The sequence below is a fragment of the Sus scrofa genome, chromosome 18 (assembly GCF_054392235.1).
Source record: "Sus scrofa isolate SSC_HxYL_T2T_F1_AM1 chromosome 18, Sscrofa_HxYL_maternal_Yorkshire_Landrace_v2.0, whole genome shotgun sequence".
Lineage (NCBI taxonomy): Eukaryota > Metazoa > Chordata > Mammalia > Artiodactyla > Suidae > Sus > Sus scrofa.
Genome location: NC_139400.1, coordinates 47,815,680 through 47,831,271, shown reverse-complemented (window position 1 = coordinate 47,831,271; position 15,592 = coordinate 47,815,680). Strand labels below are relative to the sequence as shown.

The 15,592-nt window shown below is 41.2% G+C and overlaps 1 protein-coding gene across 3 annotated transcripts in view; it reads right to left on the bottom strand.

Moving 5' to 3' along the window:
* The window catches only part of DPY19L1 (dpy-19 like C-mannosyltransferase 1), a 313,514-nt gene that overhangs the window by 164,391 nt on the left and 133,531 nt on the right, over positions 1-15,592 (bottom strand). For all 3 annotated transcript variants that reach the window (XR_014834285.1, XR_014834287.1, XR_014834286.1), the window contains one exon: positions 15,039-15,128. The gene's annotated coding sequence lies outside the window, so the exon portion shown is untranslated. The remainder of the gene's footprint in view (positions 1-15,038; positions 15,129-15,592) is intronic.

Genomic DNA, 15,592 nt, shown 5'->3' with positions numbered 1-15,592 from the left:
GAGGCATATATATGCAGCAACATGGGTGGACCTTGAGGTTATCATCCTAAGTGAAGTAAGCCAAAGACAAATTTCATATGATATCACTTATATGTGGAATCTAAAAAAAAATGATACAAATAGAACTTATATACAAAACAGAAATAGACCCACAGACATAGAAAACAAACTTATAGTTACCAAAGGGGAAAGCTGGGGGAGGGACAAATCAGGAGTTTGATGTTAGCATATATATATATACTACTACATACGAAACAGATAATCAACAAGGACCTACTGTTTAACACAGTGAACTATACTATACTCAATATTTTGTAATAAGCTATAAGGGAAAATAACCTGAAAAAAAAATATATATACACACTTATACTTTATATATATATATAAAATAGATGTGGCTGTTGACAGATAGTTCCAAACATGCATAATACCAAAGTTTAAAAAAAATAGACAAAATGGGAATTTTTATGTAAAAATTTTTATATCTCTCTTCTTAATCATCCACGGTATAACCTTGTGCAAGGTACTTCTCTGTGCCTCTATTTCCACATCTCTAACATGGGAATAATGTGTACCCTTTAATGTTCATTGAAGGAGTCACATATCCAGACTAAGAGTTTTATAACTGTTCCTATTAATACTACTGAAAGTATTATTGCCAACAGTGCTTAAATGATGGACAGGCTAGAGTTTACCTGCAGGGCTCCTTGCTACAGAGTGGTGCTGGGTTCAGTCCCACCGAGGCACTGGCACACGTTCTAGAGGAGAGACTCCAGAGCAGGGAGAGCAGCCATGGTGCGGAGCTCTCCAGGGCCAGGCACCTGTGGGAGCGCTGCAGGGGAAACACAGGGATGACTGCTGCAGCTTCACCTGTGTGCCCAGGGGTCCGAGAAGTCTCCACACGACCACACAAGGGCCCTGTACAGAGCAGTCACTGAGGACTTCTCAATCTACAGTCCAGAAGGACATTTAGGGAGTGGGGGCCCGTGGTAAACTGGGGGTGCAGATGCCTTTGTAGAGAGAGTATCGCTCCTCAGTTCAAACCAATTGTTGTCATAAAAATTTTTGCAGATCTCATTTTTATGAAAGAGAAATCAGAAGTTTCATGGGGAAATTCTCATGTTTTAAAAAGATAGCTCATTGGTCTTAAGACAGATTCAGCCTATAGGCCACCCTTGTGAGACCCTGCCTTAGGGCCTGTGAAATAACCTTTCTTGCCTTGTCTTTTGATGTGAGAACACCACCACCAAGAAGTTTGGGTGTTTTTCTTGTAAGACTCTGATGAGCCCCAGAGGAAGAAATTATTTCTGAGTTTCTCCAGAAAAATCTATATATTGATTAAAGTAGTGTTACTACCTTAACATCACTGTCTCAGCTGGCAGCTCGCCAGCCTCTTCAAGGTCAGGAAGCTGCAGTCATTTGCTCTCTCCCTCTCCTGGCCCTCACAGCCAGTTGATGACCAGGTCCTAGAGAAGGGATCCCATAGATCTGTCACTCCCACTGACACTTCAGGTTATGCCATCCTGTTGCTGAAGCCCTGCTGATGCTTCCTAACAAGCCCTTGTGCACCACCCGACCAGGTCCTCCTGCACACTCCACGCTGCAAAGTTACCATCCAAAGCAGACTTTGTATGACCTTGAGTCACCACCTCCCTTGGCACCACTCAAAGACTTTGGCTACTAATAAGTCAGAATCTGAGCTCCTTGGCATGACAGACATGTCCAGGGAGTGCGGAATATTTACATGTGGCTGCGTGTTGGGAGCAATGGAAGCTGGGAATGTCAGGTAGGGGTCATACTAAATGTCAGGCTGAGTTGTTAGGCTACATTATTTCAACAGTGCAGAGCTATGGATGGTTTGAGGCAAAGAACTTTGGTCTAAATTTTATAAATCCCAACACTATTTGCTTCCTTCATAGCACTTATCACAGTTTGTAATTATTTCATCTTGTTCATTTTTTTCCATACCTCTCATTAAACTTCAAACTGTAAGAGGAAAGGAACCATGTATGTTTTGTTCACTTTTTTTCTCAACTATAAGTGCCTGGAATATAGCAGGAATTCAGTAAAGAGTTGTTGAATAGAAGAGTAAATGAATAATGAATGCAGGAATAAATGGGTAAAATGAACACAAAATTAATGTCGGGTTCCATTCAACCCATACCTCACTACTCCTGTCTATATGAAGACCTTGAAGAAATATGCAAAGACAAGTGAGATTTTGTAATGCAGGATGCAGCAGCAGTGACTGAACATTAATGATGTGCATTTTTGTTGAATAAAGCATAATACAGAGCAGCAACTAGTAAGTAATTAGAGGAACAAGACATTCAGAAGTACATACATGTCATAATTAATTGAAAAATCTGCTCACTGTTACTAGGAGCATAAATGTCAAGATTTGGTATTCAACTTGGTCTATAAGCATGAAAGATCAAGAGAATTAGCTATTCAGGTACGCCTTCTTTTAATTCAAATCAATCAGGTTTTAAAATAATTTGAATATACACTGAAATGCTATCAGGGGTCTTCTCTGGGTAGTGATTTTTCTCAATTTTCTAAAGTTTCCGTTCTAAGCATACATTACTTTAAAAAATCAGAGAAACAATAAAATCTTAGGAAATAATTCCTAAGAAAGGAATCAATTTATTGTGTGTTGTCTCAATCCCTATAGTTGATATTTTTCAAATCCTTTATATACATATTTTGATCCTTACCATCATGAATTTTTTGAGTAGGTGGAAATCTTGTAAGATCATCTCATGACTCTCATGTTTCACTGGTAAAATTTTGACTACCCAGTGTCTTTCCCCCATTGCACAGTAAAACTGTCAATCATGGAGATGAGTAAGGTGGGGGTTGGGGGGAGTGTAGAGAGGCTGAGAAGCAAGATCCAGACTAAATAACCAGAGAGTGTTTAAATCATTCCCTAGAAACCATAATTAATCTGGCAGTGCTCACATGGCTCCAATGGCCTTTCATATTACTTCTGCTGGGGAGAGGATTATTTTCTTTGTGTTGGCTGGGTTGGCCCTTGAGTTAAGGAAAGATGTGGTTCTGGAATGGCCATTCATATTGTGAATGACAGATGTGCTTGGCCCAACTCTTTGGACTTCCCGGAAAATTATTAGGCCTATAAATTACTCTTTTTGCCAAAGGTTTGAATTTATTTTCTGTCACATACATCAGGGAGAAATCTTAATAAATAACCACTGATTACTAATGCCGTTTGTCCCTTCTATTTACTTATTTTCTAAGAAAGGCAGACTGCCTTTCAACAAAACAGAAACAGACTCACAGGCATAGAGAACAGACTCCTGGTTGTCAAAGGGGAGGGGGCAGGAGTGGGATGGACGGGGAGTTTGAGGTTGGGAGATGCAAACTATTACATTTAGAGTGGATAAGCAATGACATCCTGCTTTGCAGTTGAGGGATAGAACATGACGGAAGATGGTATGAGAAAAAGAACATATGCGTGTGTGTCTGTGTGTGAGAGAGAGCGCGAGAGACTAGGTCAATATGTTGTACGGCAGAATTTGGCACAGCACTGCAAATCAACTATAGTCTAATTAAAAAAAAAAATTGAGAGAGAGAAGAGTTCCTGTTGTGGCTCAGTTGTAAGGAACCTGACTAGCATCCATGAGGATGCAGGTTCCATCCCTGGCCTCGCTCAGTGGGTTAAGGATCCAGTGTTGCTGTGCGCTGTGGTGTGGGTTTCAGATGCAGCTTGGATCTAGCGATCTGGCGTGGTTGTGGCTGTGATCCCTAGCCTGGGAACTTCCATGTGCTGCGGGTGGGGCCCTGAAAAGACAAAAAAAAAAAAAAAAAAAAAAAAAGGAGAGAGAGAGAAGAGGCAACAGGGACATTCCTTCAGAGGGAAAAGACCTTGATGGACAGAGAAGGCAGTCACCCAAAACCCAAGGAGAGACCCCTGCAGACACTAAGCCCGCAAACACCTAGATCTTGGCCTTCCAGACTCCAGAACTCCCAAGATAGAAACGTCTGCTTTTAAGCCATCCAGTCTAGGGTATTTTGTTAGGGTAACCCTAGCGAATTAATACATAGATTCAAGAAAATGGAAAAAAGACCGAATGAACATTCAAAGTAGCAAACTCAGAGATAACATTCTGCAAATCTAGTTATATCGTTAAGGATGTTTTGATCAATGTAAAATAGTATTTCCTCTATAGTAAATAAAAACCCACAATAAAAAGTTATGGAAATCAAAAAAAAAAAAAAAAAAAAGGGCAAGTGAGAAAGGGCAAATTTTAAAAGTATCCAGAGAATACAGGGATATTACATATAGAGGAACAAAAATAAGAATTACAGCAGATTTTTTTCTTGGAGATGGTAAAAGAAGGAAGACAACAGAGCAACATCTTTAAAGTATTGGAAGAAAAAAACCGTTAACCTAGAATTCTTCATTCTATAAAAATGCACTTCAAAACAAGGATAAAATAAAGACAGTTCCAGTCATACAAAAGCTTAAAGAATTCATCACCAGCAGACCTGCACCACAAAAAATGTGAAAGGAGGTCCTTCCTGCAGAAGGGAAATGATACTCGGCGGAAATCCTGAGCTACACCAGGGCATGAAGTCAGGAATTGAGCAGACACTTAAGATTTTTTCCTTATTATTTAAATTTTAAGTCATTCTTCCTTTACTTGGCCCTCCATGACCTCCAACCCCCCATTAAAGCCCTTTATGTAAGTGAAGATCAAACAGCCTTTTCTCCATCTTTCCTTCTAACTTTACACGCTCATTTCTATTGATTTTCATTCTCCTGGGACTTATTTTCGGTACCTCCAGGACTTGTGCTGCTGCTCTTCGTTACACTGCTCTAGCTGCTCCCCATTTTCTTGAACTGTGGTAACTTAACGTCCAGAACAACTTCTATTTAGTACCAATAAGGTCGTAAGTGGTTTGACAACCATCTGCTCCACTAAAGGGCTTTTGACCACTAATGAATACTTGCATGTTATCCTTGTCATGGTGCACATTAGCATATTAAAAGTTCATTACTGAAGTATTCTAAGTCATTCATCCCAGCATTTCCCCAACTTATTGACCACAGGATCCTAGGAGCACAATTTGAAAGGTATTGTTTCCATTCAACATCCTTATTTTATAGATGAGAAAACTAAAGTTCAGAGAAGTAATTTGTCCAGTGACATATGGAATGTTAGTGTCAAGTCTCCCAAAATAAGTCCAGAGTTCTTTCCTCAGCATTTACCCAGAAACCTTGGAATTCATGAAACCTTCCTTAGGAATTTCCTAACTTTCTTTTCCGGTAACCAAGCAGGACCCTAGGGGGCCTCCCTGGGACAGACCCCTCCCCTCACGTGCTCTGCTTTAGCTCCTCGATAGACGTACCTAGATGACAGTATCCGATGCATATTTCTTAAGTAGTTTCACAGATGCTAAAACCTCCACCAAAGGAAGAAGTTAACTACCCGATGATCATGGAGCAAGTGGCCCCCAGACCTACTGGAGCCTCAGGATTGATAATGTTAACCCTTGTGACACCACCCTGTTACCTCGCCATCAATCAATCAGATAACTGTGCATGAGCTGATCACACACCCTAGGACTCTCCTCCCTCACCTGGCCTTAAAGATATCTCCCTGAAACCCATAGAGGAGTTTGGGTGTTTTGAGCACTAGCTGTCCCCGACTCCTTGTCTGGTGCCTCATAATAAACACTGCACTGCACTTTCCTTCACCACAACCTGGTGTTGTAGATTGGCTGTACTGTGTGGGTGAGCAGACCCCAGTGTGGTTCAGTAACACTTTCAAAGCCAGTTTCACAGCCTACAACTTTGCCTTCCACTCTCAAGGTTTTTTCCCCAGCATAAAACTCTACAACTTTAGGAGTTAGTGAATGCCTGGGCATTTGGACAGGAATCAAATCTTCAGATCATAAGCCTCTGCAGGGAATGCAAGCTCACTGTGAAAACGCCATATGAAAAGACAACGCTGTGCCTTCTTAGAGGTGGCAATTCTACTTGGAGTTGGCGGCCATTCCTCTGTCATCACTTAGTCATTTTCCTGTTCAGCTCAGAAGGCAGCCCTGGCTGTGCCAGGAGTGACAGATGCTGTGCTGAGCAGAGCCCCTGGCCCATCCCATCTCAACCAGCCAGGACCACTTTAAGCAAAGGCTGAGTGAAAGGGGCAGATGTGGAGCCAGACTATTTTGACAGGAGATTGATTTTCCCCTCCCTTCCCCCACCCCCTCAAAGCCTTTTCTCTTTCCTTACGTTTAGATGGGAATTATTCCTACTCTGAACAAAAAGCAAAGAACAGCACGGAATTATTATGGAGGGGTTGGGGAGACACCTTAGAGGAAAAGAGCACAAAATGAAAACCACAGAGGTTTTCAGTATTAAAAATGGTTAGTGATCAGATCCACCCTGATTTGCTCATCTCTGCTGGGCATCGTGATGAAAGGAAGGGAAAAGAAGGGAGACACTATTTTTTTTAAGGTGTCTTTTATTTAAGCTTGATAGAAAATTCAGTTCAAAGAAACCCCTTATCCTCTGGATGGGAAAAACAACCCAACAGGAACCTTTGATTATGAATGTGAAGCCCCCCCAGGGGAAGAGATAACCTAGATAAGAAGGTGAGAGAAAAGAACTGAAATCCAGATCTCACTGAGATATGAAGAGTATGTACTGCCAAGTACACTGCATTCACAATAGCCAAGACAGGAAACCACCTAAATGAATGGATTTTTGAAATGTCGTATATACATACAATAGAATATTATTCAGCCTTTTCAAAAAGAAGGAAATCCTGCTATATGTGACAACATGAATGAGCCTTGAAGATATTATGCTGAGTGAAATAAGCCAGACACAGAAAGACAAGTACTGCATGAGTCCACTTGTATAAGGTATCTAAAATAGTCAAACTCGTAGAACAAAGAATGGAAAGGTGGTTTCCACGGGCTGGTGGGAGGGGGAGTCGTGGAATTACTAATCAACAGGTATAAGGTATCAGTCAAGCAAGATGAAAAACTTCTAGATTATCTGCTGTATGCCCACCATTAACAATACCATATTGCCCTCAAAATTTGTTAGGAAGGCAGATCTCATGTTATGTGTTCTTACAACAATTTAAAGGGGGGGGGGCTTAGGCAAAGAGGAGATAAATTGCTCTGTATAATGAATTTAGGGAATTTAGGATTTGACCAGAGGGGGCTCACTAGTGGGTGGAAGAGGCGGGGCTGTTGACCAGAGGAGGAATGAGAGTGGTGGGGAGAAGGGACAACCTTGCTGAGGGCAGAGGGCAGGACCAAGGGAGGAAGCTTAGCCAGCGACACATTTCCCGAGGTCTTAATGGGGGCACAATTGATCTCGGTGAGACAGTAGTGAGTGATGGCTTGAAGTGTGGTCTTAATTCCCTGCTCAGGAATTGAACCTGAGCGGCTTGGGTGAAAACTAGGAATCCTAGCCCTTAGACCACCAAGGGCTAGAGGCTAAAAGCAGAAGTGCCCTGATTCTTGCCCCCTGTTGAAAGCAAGAATGTTTCAAGGAGGCAAAAACTGTAAAAATAGGCACAGGATTTATTATTATAAGCACAGCTCATGTGGGAGAGCACACAGGGAAGCAGTTTAGAGCAAAACATTTATCTGCTCAGAGAGGAGTGGATTCCCTGCTGATGGGGAGTGTGCCAAGGGGGTGATTCACATCACTTATATAGGGGTGGTTCTTCCGGGTCTTTGCTTTCTTTCGGCCAATTATCTTGTTTTATTTCTCACACCTGACTGGACCCAGGGCTCTCCCTGAAATGCATGCACATCTTTTAGCCATGATGGATTCCAGCACAAGGGCTTATGGGAAGACTGACACAACATATTATGGCCTGGCGTCACATCTCTTTTTGAACCCTAGGAGTCTTTCTGCACATATGTAGTCAGGGAGGTCACCTTGACCTTATGAGTGACTGATGTGATCATCTTATCTTTTCACCCCAGCAGAGTTCAGCTTCTGCCATTAACGTTTGCCTTGAGGTGCCAAAGGGAAACAAGGCCCAATATACTCAGCCTGACAAATCCTGGCTGTTCTCAGCCCAGGGGCCCATCTACCTCCTACCTTCCAGTGGCAGCACCAGGACCCAGGCTCTTCTCTAACCCCAGACCTCAGAGGAAGTGTGTGGTGTGCTGCTCTGGTGTTCTCAGTGTTCAGGGGCCTCAAAAGAAGAGCCGCCTGCTGAATTTGGGTGAGGAGGAGAGAAGAGTGATAGGAAAGAAGACGCAAGAAGATACCAGTGTGATTGACAGGCCAGCATCATCAAACAGCATCTGATGTGGTGGGGATCTCTAGACAATTGGTATTCTTACATTAAATGGAGGAGCGAACACAGAGAATTGGCAGTAACTTGGTCACAAAAAGTAGATCTCATTTAAACCTCATACACAGGCCAGGAAGAATCATTATTCCTATTTCACAGACCTGCAAACAAAAACTTCCAAAGGTTAACATGTTGTTCCTAAGATCCCTTAGACTTTTCCAGAGAGTGGCAAAGCCAGACTGAATGCCCTGCTCTGACCCACATCAGCACATGTGCTCCTAGCCAGTGTGCCTGGGATAACACTTGCAGGTCCCTAAACTTAGTTTTGGCTCTCCTTGATGGAAGGGAGTGTGACTTTTTACTCCCTGATGCTTCCTCAATGCCTGGCATGCAGCAGGTACTCAATATATGTACATTAAATTGCAACCAAAAAAATAAATCTAAATCCTACAATTTCCAACATGGAGAATATTCCCCAGACAGCACAAAGGTTATTTAGTTTGCCTGAGATCACATTGCTAGAACGTAGCCCAGATCTGCCTCAATTAAACATTTCCTGAGGACCCTTGGCCAATCTCCCAGTGGCCCTATGGGGACACCACTAAGTCCTCCAGCCTGCCACACCTCTTCTCCTGGCCAGGATAAAAGGACCCAGTGCTCAGGGTGAGTTGGCTCTGTACAGCATCTCTTTCTTCAGGCAGGAAACGTCATCCAGGGTAAGATTCCAAGGTCAGGGCAAAACAGCAAGCAATGGGAGGTTCGGCGCAGGGAGAAATCAATAACGGAATCTGTCATTCATTTAAAAAAAAAAAAAAAAACGTTTTGCACATAGACTATGGAAGATAAGGCCTCCTGGCTTCAGGAAATTGATTCTTGGCAGAAATCTTTGTTCAGTTTGATTCTTTTGTTCCCACAGGGATCTTTTGCTGATAACAAAAGGCCTGTGTGTGTGGAGTAAACAGGAATCACAATAATTACTTGCACAAATGCAAAGTGAATGTTTAGTCACCTGGAACTAGAAATAAATTCTGTGTGAGTACCAAAAACAAGAAGCAAGGGGCACCGAGAGGACACTTAACTAGAAACCCCGCCGGGCCCTTGTGTGTGCCAGGGCACCTAGAGAAGTCCAGAGAAGGGGCTCCTGCACTCTTCCCAGCGAGGTGCCTTCCTGCCTGGGGAGGGGGGGGGGCGGGGGGGAGCTGGTGATGCCTCTCATTTCAGCCTCATCTGCCATCATGGGTAGGAGGGAAAGGAGGGGACTTTTTTATTACATTCTGACTACGAAACTTTACACACACTACCTCGTGTAATCCACACAACAGCCATGTGAGACTGGCGTTGTTTCTCATATTCATTTTACAGGGGGGGGTGGGGGTGGGGGAATGGGCTTTCTGATTGTAACTGACTTGTGCTTGTACAGTCTGGATCCCAACCTGATTAACTGTGTTCCCAAGGCGTCTCTCCCCCCCACCACCACCACAAAGGGAATGGCGTGCCCCAGGCTAGGGCCCAGGGAGCAACTCTGTAATTTCAGCTTTACCGCTGAGCGCTCGCCTGAGCTTGGACAAGTCACATCCCCTCTCAGGGCCCCAGCTTCTCCATTTAGAAAAAGATGTTAACTCCAACCTCATCAGCAAATGCTTTCTTCTAACAGGCTGTGGTTTCAGAACAAGCAGAACCCTGTAGCGGCCCCCCCCCCCCCCCCCGCCCACCAAGTACAACAGCCCCTCCATATTCCCTGCCCCTTGTGAAAAAACTGACCTCACAGGCCTCCCTGAGTCAAAAACAGAGCAGGCAGAAGCAGTTAATGATTAGGACAATAGAGTCGCAGACTCACCCTCAGATATCCATTCCTGAGTTGTTTCACAGATCCTATAACTGCCCTCAGCAGGAACTCCCTCTGGCCTAGTTAGCAAAGCCACAATGTAACTAAACCTGAACCAGGCCCTCCCTGCTCTGCTAGTCTCCAACCCAAGCACACTTTTCAAATCTTTCATTACACACCACCTGGCCTAACGTGTTGGTTCTTTCCAAAAATCAAAGAAGGAGAGATGAAGATTAAGTAATTAACAGATAACCAGACCCTAGCTTCCCCTGCAGTGATCCTGCCAACAAACTGTGTGAACAAGATCACAAAAAGTGGAGGGGCCTGTGCACGGAGACGCGCAGAAGGAGACGGCAACACCTCTGACCCCTGTCTCAGATTAACTGAGCGGCTTCCCCTTTCCCTTTAAAACTTGCCTGGCCAAGCAGAATCTTCGGAGTTGGTTCCTGGGGGACACGGTTCCGCCTTCTGCCCTCATCTCCCGCTTTCTGCGCAAAAGCAAATTTCCTTTCCACCAACACTGCCTCTCAGATTGTTAAGCAGTGAGCAGCTGGATCTGAGTTTGGTAACACAATTTAACATCTTAAGTGGTTGCTGCTGGCCTTTTCAAAAGAGATGCCTATTTCCCTGCTCCCACTGCTCCCTTTGCATTGAACTGAGGGAACATCACGTGCCAGGCACCAAGGGAAATACTAGCTAGAAACTGTGATTGCTGGAGAGACTGAGGATTTCCTCTCAACCCCCTGCCACACCTACTGTGGGTTGCTCTTTTCATTGCATATTAGCATCTGAAAGTGTCTATGGGTTTTTTCAACATTGAATATTTGTTGGAGAATAATTACAAAATATGCATAAACAACTGGAGTGAAATTACATCCGTATACCCACCACCCAACTTTCAAGATCACATGACCTTTGAAGGCCCCTGTGTGCCTCCTCTCCTCTGAGAGCTGCCAATCTAATTTTACTTGCTTTTCTTCATATTTAACCATATTTTAATCCCTTAAAATTATGTTATTTAACTTTACGTTACTGAACTTTCTATAAAGGAACTCACAAATTAGATTTTGCTTTTTTTGGCTTATCAGTATTTCCTGAGTCTTCCGTGTTGCTGCCTATAGCTGTTTTATAGTTTAACATATTCAATAGGGCCCTGGATGACTATACGACTCAGAGTCTTTACCTGGTCCTCTGTTTACTCCAGACACACCTGCAAGTGATCTCACCAGGTTCTCTGTTTTTATGAACCCTTGGCAGTGAACTTCTTAGACATGTCCCCTGATGCACGTGTGTAGGAATTTTTCCGGGGCATAAATCTAAGGAGTGGAGAAGCTGAGTCATGGTATATATAATCTCAAATTTATCAGGAAATGCTATTTATTTGCAAAAGAGTTACCCTCCACTGGGAGTGAAGACTTATGCTGTCTCTGCCTTTTCCTAGTCCTTGAAAATTTTAATGAATGTTGTGAGTTATAAATGCTGTCACTGTGGTTTCATTTTGCATTTCCCTGATTATGAATAGGTTGGATTTTTCTTACTAATCTTTCATCAGGTATCCAAGTCACAATTATCTTCTACACATCATGGCTTGCTTCACTTTCTTACTCCTCTTAGTGAATAGAAGTTATTAACCATAACATAAGGAATAAATTGATCCTTTCCTTTACAGTTAGCGTTGGGCTTTTGAAAGTCCTTTTTGAGAAAATCCTCTTTAAGGATATAAAGATATTACCCTATATTGTCTTCCAGGTTTTAAAGTATTATCTCTCATATGTAGGTCTTTCATCTACTTGGAATTTTATTTTAATGTATGATGTAAGGTAGGGAAACAATTTGTTTTTCATATAACCAACTGCTAGCTTCACTTATTAAATAAACACACGTTTGTTTTGAGCTATTAGTCAATTTCCATATCCCTGTGCCAATATTTTTTTACAGCTGTTGTGATAAATCTTTCTAGATGGTAGGGAAAAAATGCCCCTATCACGACCTTCTTCAAATTTGTCTTGATTATTCATCCATAAAAATTTTACATTCAGCTTGTCAAGCTCTATAAAAAGTCCTATTGGAATGTTGATTAAAACATAGATCAATTTGAGATGAAGTAGTATTTTTCCATCTTATGCTCAATTGATTCCTAGGTTCTTGTTTGCATCTTTGTTCACAAATGTACCAGACCTGTAATTTTCCTTTGCTGCATTAACCCCACTCTGCCCTTTGTGTTTAATGTTACAGTCACCTAAAAACTGGAGATTTATTTCCTATACTTTGGGTGTTTGCACAATACTGAAATAATCAGTATCTTGAATATTTAGTAGAAGAGGCTTGTAAAACTCTGAATTGTTTCCTTTGAGGGGAGATTTTTTTTAAAAAAATTACTAATTCAATTTCTTTGCTAGAGATAAGATTGTTTCTAATTTCTATTTCTTCTTGGATCAGCTATATTTTTGTATGAATTTAACCACTTATCTGAGTCTTCAAATTTATTCACAAAGTTGTTCAAAACATCCTCCTCTGCTTACGCTCTATGGCTTTGGTTATTTGCCATTCCTAATTTTTTATGCCTTTTTTCAAAGTTATTTCAAATAATCATCTTTGGCTTTATTAAAGTTTTTGTTTTCTGTTTTATCAAGTTCTATTTCCTTCATTTTGGAAGAGGGTGTATACTGTTGCTTTTTGTATATATTCCTGATATCAATATTTGAATTCATTTTTATTTTAATATGTACATTTTAGACCAATAGGGAAAAAGTATATTTCTATCTGGATTTGCTTTAATTACCCACCACAAGCAGTTTATGGTATATCATTGTTCTATTTTTTTCTTTAAGAGTTCATCATAGATTCTTCTTTGATTCACGGATCATTTAAAAGTTTGTTTTTTTTTTTTTTCAATGTTATATTTGTTTCTAACAAAGGATTATAATTATTAATTTTTTGAGAATCACTATTTGGCTCCATGCAGGATGACCTTATTCATTCAACAGATACTGAGCACCCATGTATGCCAGTACTCTTCTAGGTGCCTGGGTTACTTCAGTGAACTAAACAGACAAAAAAAATCCATTACTTCCTAGAGTTCATGCTTTGTCAGTTCTTGGAAATGTCCCACATGCTTGAAAAGAATATGTATTCTTCATTTGCTTGGTTCCATTGTTTCACACATAACCATTAAATCAAGATTACTTTCCTCACTACTGAAATCATGTATTTCCTTAGTGACTTTTTTGCCTGCTTATGACATCAGTTTCCAAGAGAGGTATGTTAACATTGTGTTTGTGGATTTGTCTAGTTCTCCTGTTTTTACCCTAGAAGGTACCTCATTTTTAAAGACAAGAAGATGGATTCCCAAATTAAGAAATATGTCTTATCTCACAGAGACTGTAAAAAATGGATCCAGGATTCCAATTCAGTTGTCTCAATTATGACAACATTAATTGTATGACTGCTATCATCTGTTTGGCCTAACATCCTCATCTAGTGACAGCATGAGTCTCTTACCAACCTTTGGGAATTCTCTCCTCCAAGACTTTAACCAAATTCCTAATCAGAGTTCTTTGCTTCCTGGCCAGCAGTGAATGTGCTCAGGACTGGCCATCATAGTGTCCTGAGCCACCCAACCTAAACCAGGCCTGTGAGAGTCCTTCCTCTGGAGGCAGACCTATCCAGCTTTGCCATACTGATTCCCAACAGTTATCTGGTTTCTGGCCACTTCTGAATGTATAAAGGTAGCTAGTTAGGATACGTTATGATGTTAATTTTTGTTTAGCTGTTTATCAAGAAAGTTTTTTTCTCCTATACAAGCTATTAATCTCATCTGAAGAGATCCTGCATTTCCTTATTATTCCATCACCATAGCTGGAATACATAACCCTTCATTTATTCCAGTCGGGGGAAAAAAAAATTAGTGAAATCTAGAATTTATTGCATTCTTGAGTAAGTATGGTTTGTTTTTTAAAAAAATCATTAAGAATTACTTCTTGCTAGGCACTGTGCTAGGAGACACTATGGATTTGGAATGGAGTAACATAGGTTCAGTCTAAAAGGACACAATGCAGGAGAAAAAAGTCATGTTACATGTGTGGAATTTAGGTGCTATAGGAGTGTGGACAATAGGGGAAGTTCACTCAGCAAAGGGGTAGGCATTTAGGGAAGGCTTCACAGAGGAGGTGACCTTGGAGTTGAGTTGCATCTTGAAAACTGATCAAGAAAGCATATTCCAGGTAAAAGAAAAAAAATCAGCAAAGAGAAGAAACAACTAATATTAAATTGTCAGAGTGATTTTTAAAGTAACTTTTGGGGTTTTTTTTGGGGGGGGGTGGCTGCTACATCCCCATTTCTCAATGGCACTCAAATCAGAGTTTACAAATACAAGGTAACTATTTGGTTTACAAATATGTGGTCCCTATGGGAAGGCTGCCACTCTCCCCCTTCCCATACCCACTATATCGGTTATCTTTAACTGAACACAGAATTCTTACCTTAGCAAGTCTACTCAACACTAAGTACCATGATCAATAAAGTACCAATGGTCAATCATTACGGATAAAAGGGAGTGTATATGAGAAACATGCTTAACCATTTCTAATTTGATTGGGCAGAGACATGGTGGACATCCAGATGTGAGGCAGGGAGGCCTGGCTCTAAAATGTCTTTAGGCCTTTTCTAAAGTTCAAAATCTTAGGACACACCGTAGACTGATTAAATCCCAATCTGTGGAGATGGGTAAAAGGCTTCAGTATTTTCAAAGATTTGCAAACAATTCCCAATGTACAGACAAGTCTGAGGATGACTGCCTAAGGGATCTTTGTTAGGAAAAGCCAAATTCATCTCAGATTTAAAGCGTCAGAAGGATTAACAAATTGCACTTTCTAGGAAGAGGATGTTTCAGGGCAAGAGGACTCTGGTCAATAAGCAGATACCTTGAGTGCAGACCTGAGGGGCCTGGCCAAAGAGCAGGGCATCATCACCAAGGCAGGCAGACACAGACACGTGAGCTGGCCTTCAGGCACCTTTAAAGAGAAAGTTTTCATGGCTTGATGCCAATTTCTTATTTTCATTTCTTTCTACATTTCTAGAAATGCCTCAGGGCTGAAGCTTGAAGAGCATCGGCATAACAATGAAATGAGCTTAATTTTTGCTACACTCAACTTTCTTTCAAGGTATTAAGTTTGTATACAGGGGAGAAAAAAGCCCAGGTACTTTTAAAAAATCAATTAAATTATATTATGCTGAATTAAAAAGGACATACCTGCATAAAAATACTCAGTAGCACTACTATTTATTTGAAAATCATTTTGAAAATGCATTTCTTATTTAAAGTAATTAGAATTGAGGGTTAGATATCTGAGTACAGAAAGCATTGCTCTGAAAGCAGAGCCATTGTCAATACTATCTTAATCTCGTTGCAAAAAGAAAAAGTCTACCTTTTAATTACACCACAATGCTTCAAAATCTTAAGAAAAAATTTCAACTA